We start from the raw sequence: 8355 nt of genomic DNA, 5'->3' as shown, positions 1-8355 counted from the left end.
TCTACATCTGCAAGAACAAGTGCAAATGCAGTCCAAAGTATGTTTGTATCACCCCCTGTTGGAAGTCAAAATGAAGAGCCACTGAATTTGGGCAGTGACAATAAAGTTGCAAATGAAGTGATTGATCTAGAGGGTGAGAATCTGGATGCAATAGTAGATGAGCCTGCAGGGAAGAAATAGAAGAAGACCAAATCTCAATGTTGGGACCATTTTGATAGAACATTCAAGGCGGTGGTGATAAATGGACAAAAAATTAAGGAAGCATGGGCCAAATGCAAGTACTGCACATATAAAGCAAAGAGAAATAGCAAGAATGGGACATTAGTCTTCTTGAACCATATTAATATGCATAGAGAAATAGCAAGTATGTCTGATTACCTCTTGATAATTACTGCTATTTTATTTCTATAAAGTGACAACAATTTTTCTGTAAATTTGAACGCCGCTGCTACATAGGACAATCAAGGAATGGACAATTCGCTAATGTATATTAGTATATACTTATTAGTTATTACCTAGCTTCTATCGTCTTTGCACATACAGATCAGTGTGTGTGTGTGTGTTCGAACTACTTAGTTCATGACAACTAATTATCAAATATTTCTTTGATTGTCCACTGTAGCATCTAAATATCTTTTATCATTCTCATAGGATGTTGCAAGTGGACTGGAAGAAACACCATGTTGAAGAGAAGTCAAGGATGTGTTACGGGCTTCTACTTGATAGATTACTTGCCTTTTATAATAAATAAAAACTTCAATAGAATTTTGAATTAAGTATTTCTTAAGTAAGACCTTTGTCTTGGACGTGTGTAATGCTATCATCATATTACCATAACTGTTTATTGTTGTCATATTCATGTGGTATGAGTGTTATGACTTTAAAAGCTTGGCCACTCTCTAGTGTAATGTGGTGAGTTAAAAATGTGTTTTTATATAGTTTGCATATAGTAGATACAAGTTCATGTGTCTTTGCATGTATCCCCCGATATTTTTTGCCCGTTTCCGGTCCGAGTCCGCTCCGAATCCGTAGTCCGATATAATCCGCATTCGAATCCGCATCCGGTCAATATCCGCTCCGCTCCGAATCCGACAAAAAAATATGGTAGAGGATACGGTAAAAGCATTATCCGATCCGATCCGATCCGTTTACATCCCTAACTATACCTATTGGACCAATTACTAGAACTCGTGCAAGCCAGTTAAATTATCAGGCACTTTCGTTTCTTAGTAATGTTTCTAATTTTCATGAGAATGTGATGCTGCCTAACTTAGATATATTTGTGTTGGTTACAGTTGAAGCACCTAGTATGGACAAGAAGAATGAACACTGGAGCACGATCAAGCACTATGATGAAGGCGCGTGCGAAGGGAACAAGAACGGAGTTTCCGGAGGAGATTTCCGCACTTTGAAGCCACCATGATGATATACAAGAAGATGGACGAAATATACAACATGTCTTTCAAAAATTTTGTCCATAGCTTATTATTGGTGCTGTGTCACCTTAGTTTTGGGCTAGCCCATGTATTTTCGAAATACCTCTCATTTGGCTATTTTTAGAGTCCATATTGTAGGGGAAACGACTTAGGAGGTGTTTTAGTCCCACCTTGTCAAGGGTGGACGAAATCCCCTCTCTTTTCCCCTATAAATACAGCCCTTAAGGCACCATTTAGACTTGGGTTTTATTTAGTTAAAAGTTAGCCATCGCTGCAACTTTGTGTACTTCATTTGTGTCCAACGAGCAGACCAAGACCGCTTATGAAACCCCACTTTTATCATTACTTCATCCATATTCGCAATATTCAGATTGCTTAATCATATTCTTGCTTGTTCTTCGATTGCTTGCAGAAATAGACCTTCGTGGTCAGGTTGATCGTGCTCCGGCGTGGTCAATAACCTCTTGGAGTTGGTTTAGCGATTGCTAAGGTGCAATGTCGTTGCACGTTTGTAGTCAGATCATCAAAGTTGTCTCCACCAAATCGATAGTTATCATCATATAGAAAGATCGGGACACCCTCGCCTCTATTAAGTGGTATCAGTTTTCAGGTTGCTCGGTGAGATTTTCAGTTTTTGTTGTCTAGACCGCATCTGTTCTTCATACCTAGAGTCCAAGAAAAAGCCACACAAGAAAATTTAGATTAGTTCATCATATCCCAGACAGCCTGAGCCTTTTTCGCCATTGCCACTTAGTTTTTGCATTGTTGAATTTTTGGTTGCATTGTGTGTCGAGTTGCTAGTTTTAGTGTCTAAACTTTTAGAATTTCGAGTTCTAGTCACGTTTTGCTCACAACGCATCCGCATACACCATTGTCCACTTCATTGTCATCTTCCGCTGTCACGTATTATTTCGATCGCCGCTGACACCATCCATCAGTTGTTTCATTGCCGTCATCATATTCACCTTTGTGTACGTCACATAGCAGAAAAATAAAGGAGCAGAAGCCATACTAGTTGTTCTCCTTGTGTGGCACGTTTGGTGTTTTTTTTACGGAAAGGCCATCATGGCTAGCTTTATTAAAACTCAAATGACACTTACATCATCAGCTAAAAATTTAAAGAGGAAATCCGGCAGAGCCTACACCCAAAAGGTAGGAGTATTGGCACCGCCCCACTGAGCTAGCTCATGTGCAACCATATTAGACTCTCTAATACAAAGTTCTACCACAGCCTTCCTGAATTCTCTCAACATCACTCAACAATCTTGCAAAATAGGAGCCGCCACCATCGAGTGTCCTTCATTATTATGTAGCGCCTGCACCACTATCAGGTTGTCCATACGTACTAAAAGATTGTTGCATCCAGTGCTCTGTGCTAGTTTAGTCCCTCCAACAGCGCTGCTGCTTCTGCTGAAACCACATCTGGGACGTGGTCAAGTCTCGCCGTAGCTGCCTTGATGTAGCCTCCTCTGTTATCGCGAAGCACAGCTCCACAAGCTCCTGTGAAATCGTCTTCTAAGTAGGATGCATCGACATTCAGTATTTGCTGTCCGGTCAGGCCAGGAGACCATATGTTTGTACATGGGACTTGGGTCAAATTCCCTCTTGCTCTAACAAAATTCAAGGTTAAAGCGTATATTGCTGGAGCAGTCGGAACTGGGCACTGAACTTGTTCACCCCGGACCAATTGCCTGCGTTGCCACCATATGTACCAACATGTCGTTGCAAACAACTCTGGTAGTTCAACTGGGTCCATATACATGCGTTGAGAGGCTTGATCACATAGCATAAATTCAATCAATGTTGGATTTGTTTTTGCCGTAGAATAATTTTGGTTGGGATTTATTGTTGCGGGACCCATCCATTGATCACGTGAGGAAAGAGATCCTTGTAATTTTTTAAAGGAAATAGTACGAGGAGTATTGCACCAACATGTGTGTTGGCTGGAGTTTTTTTATCTATATCTATACTACTATTAAACAATCAAACTAATTCTTTCTTAATGCCACTCCACAGATGTACCCAGCCTAATTACCCCCGTTAGATTAGCCCCACTAAATAAAATCTAATGGTTACAGTTAGTTTAATCCCGAACTATGTGTGCAATTAGCAATTTAGTAGGACTGAACGCACTCCACCCGCGGAGGAATATTCCACGCCGCGTCCGCGTACAACGCTTCGTAAACGCAAAAGGGCTCTTCATATGGCAGCCACCGCGTCGCCTCCATGAGTCTCGGGGGAGAACCCTAGCCGCCACTCCTTCCCTCCCCTACCTCCTCCCTGTCTTGCCGCCGCCACCGGAGGTCGCGCCGGGGCGAAGCTAGGGCCAGCCCCAAGGAGGGCGAGGACGGGGCACCTGGTTCCTGCCGGCTTGGCGCGGTCGTGCGGCGAACGCTTGGTGCAGCAACGCTGAGACACGGACTGCGTTGCCCAGGAGCGCCGCCGACGCCATTTGCTGGCTTGCTACTTGGCTTACCCGCCTTGCTTCCGCCGGATGCAGGCTCTCTCCACTCCTTAGGCATCTGCCATGTCAGCCCAAGCAGACGACGAAGTCCAGCCCTGGCCAACAAGCTGTTCGTCACACGCCCATGGTAATATAGTGACGCTTCCTCTTTTCAATCAACATTTTTTCTGTTCATCGAATTTCCAAGGAGTCATTTGCATTCCCAATTGTAATATGTGTGAGAAGGAATTGAAGAACAATACACAGCTAATCTCTGTGAATTTCGTATTATATGACGACGGATGCATTGATTTTTATATGAAAGTGAGAACAATACATCAGCTAGCAATTGATACCCAATATCTCATATATACCAAAAAAGAAAATTGTTGTAAATAAGTAGTTCACTACCAAGTGCAAACAAGATTTTTGAGACACATGATCTTCATATTGATTCTATTTCAAGGTCGGCAGCTTCCCTCATCTTGGTTCTTATTTTAGGTTCAAGCTGACTGAGTAGTATTTGTGATCCAAATGACTGGTTTCAGGTATCAACTTGACATATGTATGTAGCCCTCTCCGTTTCCTCATTCTCTGATTCTTTGGGTCATTTTAGAACTTCTGATGGGTTAATTTATTTGCAGTACGGTGTTGATACTGCTCTAGAACACCTCCCACATTAGTTCTCTGTTGCAATTGTTCACCCAATGGACAAGACGGACGTCTCTGTGCTCGCCCACCATTATTTGACCTGATACAGTCACCCATAAGATCAGTATGCCCCAACATATATTTTTTCCAACTTCATTATTTTGGATTATCAGTTGTCCTTACTGCTATCAATCCATGCCAAGAAGTAATGCAACTAAACTACTTCTCTGAGTTTGGTGGGCAGTAATGTAATAGGATTATTGCCGCATAGTTAATTATCAGATGAATATTATGTTCATGGTCAGTTAATTCTCTCACTGGTTATTTGAATAATAAATGTAGAATTTGGCGTGTTATGTATCTCACCGAGAAAGTACTTGTTCTTGATATGCCACCCATATATTTTAAGTTAGCTGTTTTAGTTGGTCTGATAATTTGGTACTGCAGACAAAGCACGTAAAATACATAACACACCACCCCGCAGGTCTGACTTGTTTCTTCATAGGGGACAAGTCACCCATAAAATCAGTATGCCCCAACTTATATTTTTTCCAACTTCATTATTTTGTATTATTGGTCGTCCTTACTGCTATCAATCCATGGCAAGAAGTAATGCAACTAAACTACTTCTCTGTGTTTGGTGGGCAGTAATGTAATAGGATTATTGCTGCATAGTTAATTATCTGATGAATATTGTGTTATGGTCAGATAATTCTCACTGGTTATTTGAATAATAAATGTAGAATTTGGCGTGTTATGTATCTCATCAAGCAAGTACTTGTTCTTGATATGTCATCCATATATTTTAAGGTAGTTGTTTTAGTTGGACTGATAATTTGGTACCGCAGACAAAGCACGTAATAACTGGGTACATTGAAAAGCATTTTTAAAAGGCATGTAGTGATTGACTTCATGTTAGCAGTAAAATAACCTTTCACTGTCATGATGTCATCAGTTTACAAAGTGTGCAACCTGCCCTACTGATGTCTGGGTTTTTGTATGCTACTATGTTATTATTTACCTTGGTGATGAGGCAGGGAAGGTAAGTGGGGCTAACCTGTTTGTCGGAGTAAGAATAATGACCAAGTTTTTCATTAAAGTTTAGGGAGCAAGTGGGGCTAACCTGTTGGCCGGAACAAAAATAATGACCAAATTTTTCATTAATGTTTGAGGGGCGTATGGTCTTGGTGCTGCTCAAGCTCGGCCATACGACTGTCACCGTAGGTGCTTCTCTGAGCATTGTCATCTTCTTTGCCACCAGTTTGGTAACCATCTGGGTTTCCTTCTCTGCTCCTGCATGTATCATGTTCTAATGAGAAATGGAGAGGAAGTTAGAAAAGTTAGTAATCATCGATAATAATAATGTGATGTAGAAATGCATGTTAGCTGCACAGGTGTACCCTGCAAGGAATTATTTTACAATAGAAATGCATATATTGTGGATTGATGACTAAACAAGTTTGCAGGCACATCCCTGAAAATACAGCAGAGCCTTCAATCTTGAGAGTTAAGAATTCTTCCGGTGTTGCTTTGGAAATGAATGTCATATCTGAATGCTTGCTTATTTAGGTATATACGTAAAATATGAAACTGAACAATACTGTTTCTAATAACATATTTGTATAAATGGATCTTAATTATATACATAATTTAAGATGGATGTACGGTAGTAGCATATGTTCAGGTTGAGGGTACTAATTATAACAAACGATATGCTTATTCACATATGATTGTAATATTAGTTAAGACGTGCATTGCACGTGCACATTTACTAGTGGAAGGAAGGAGAAGAAGGACCGATCAGAAAGGAAGCAAGTAATAGGAAAAAAAGAGTAAGAAAAGTTGTGTTCGGATCTATTTCCTTTTGGACTTGTAGTTCGTTTGGGAAGTGGAGATAGAAAAAAACAGAGTAGGTGTTTGGAAGGGAATACAATGCTGATATTTTTGGTTCGGTTGGAGACTGAACTTAAAAAAAGGAACACGTGGCTAGTAGTGCTCAGTATATGAGGATCGTGAGGCAAAAAGGAGAGAAAGAAAAAAAGTTAAGTGGCTTGCTAGCACTAATTGTTTGTATATCCTTTTTTGATCTAGCACTCAGTATTTTCACTTTTGTTACGGTCGTGAATTCGTCTGTGTCTTAGGCTCGCGTCTCTAATCCGGTCTAGCTTAGGACCAGCACTCGACCACTTTGAGCGAATTTTCAGCTTGCATATATTAACGTGGTTGTAGCATTTTTTTCACACATATAAATCCAACCTAGCTTCACATATTTCTACACCGTGCATACATATGTTCACCTGGCAATCACTTTACCAAACTTTTGGAGTTATTTGACACCGCTAGTTGCCGGTCACCATCTGCTGCATGGTAAGAACTTGTAAGATTTTGATATTTGCTATACTGTGAGTGTTTTACCACCACATCTTAGTAGTTCATAGGAACATTATTCTTGAATTTTGTTTCTTGTTTTCTACTAAATATGACAGGTTCCAAAGTCAGTTGGGCTTCATCAATCGTGGGAGAGATGTCACCACCTCAAAAAATACAACCACCATCACAAGAGGTACAAAGACATCAGAATGCACACAATCAGGTTCTTGTTTCCATGCCACCTTTTCATGGTCGTTTTAAGCCTGATTTATATACGGAATGGGAGTTCGAAATAAATGCTATATTTGCTTCCCATAATTTTTTTTAGCATGAAAAATTTAAGGTCGCGGTTGGTACATTCACTGGTTTTGCTACTGTTTGGAGGAGTGAACATTGTCGGTTATACTCTAATTATGTACCTACTACTTGGGATGATTTAAAACCTGTCATGAGAGATAAATTTGTCAATGTTTATTATACTCGTGGCATGATTAAAAAACTACAACATTTAAAACAAGGTAGTGACACTGTAACAAAATATTATGATGATTTACGAAGTACCTTGTTGCACTCCTTGTTAGAGGAAAGTGAAGATGATTTGATGGATAGATTTTGGGGAGGTTTAAACCGTGATATTCAGGAGATACAAATTCATGAAGAGTATTATCCTATGGACCGTTTGTTTCGTCTTGCTTGCAAAGCTGAACAGAAAGTAAAACGGCGTGTTGTCCACAAGGAGAATAGGAGCAAGGTGCACATTCCAAGAGATGATACGGTTGTTCCTTCAACTACTAGGCATACTATGACAACCACGTCCGTGGTTGTGAGGACTACATCACCTCCACCATGTGACACATCACCTTCGAGAGTGCCTACATCATCTGAGTTGATGACAAGAGGTAATGACAAAGGTACCGATCTTCCACCTCCACATGAGTATTATGAATGCCTTGTCAATTTAAATGAACCATGCGATGAGCTACCCACTAGTTTGATCACACCAGCTATTTTAGAGGACTATGTTTATGATTTGACTTTGCCATGTGATCAAACACTTTTGAGTGAACCCATTGAATTAACTATTGATGCGAAAGAACCATGTGAATCCGGGAGTACATGATATTTGGATCAAATACGTTTGAAAATAGTTGTGCCAATGATTAATCATTTTGATATGACATCTAAACTTGGTGATCGTTCATCAAGGTTGGCATGGTTTAATGATGAGCATTGCCAATATTTTGTTACGATTAAGAGCTTAACTTATATGTGCAAACTGAGCTGCAATATTTTCATGCCTTTCACTTCTTGTGTTAATATATTGGCTTTATATTTCACGACTATTGAAGTGTGCTCTTATATAGCTGTGTCACATGTGCCACAACCGAGATCAGTAAAAATGGATGACATATACATATATAGCATGTACACCTTGTCTTTTTTGTTAGCCATATT

The sequence above is a fragment of the Triticum aestivum genome, chromosome 4D, assembly GCF_018294505.1.
Source record: "Triticum aestivum cultivar Chinese Spring chromosome 4D, IWGSC CS RefSeq v2.1, whole genome shotgun sequence".
Taxonomy (NCBI): Eukaryota; Viridiplantae; Streptophyta; class Magnoliopsida; order Poales; family Poaceae; genus Triticum; species Triticum aestivum.
Note: the sequence above shows the minus strand (reverse complement) of the source record.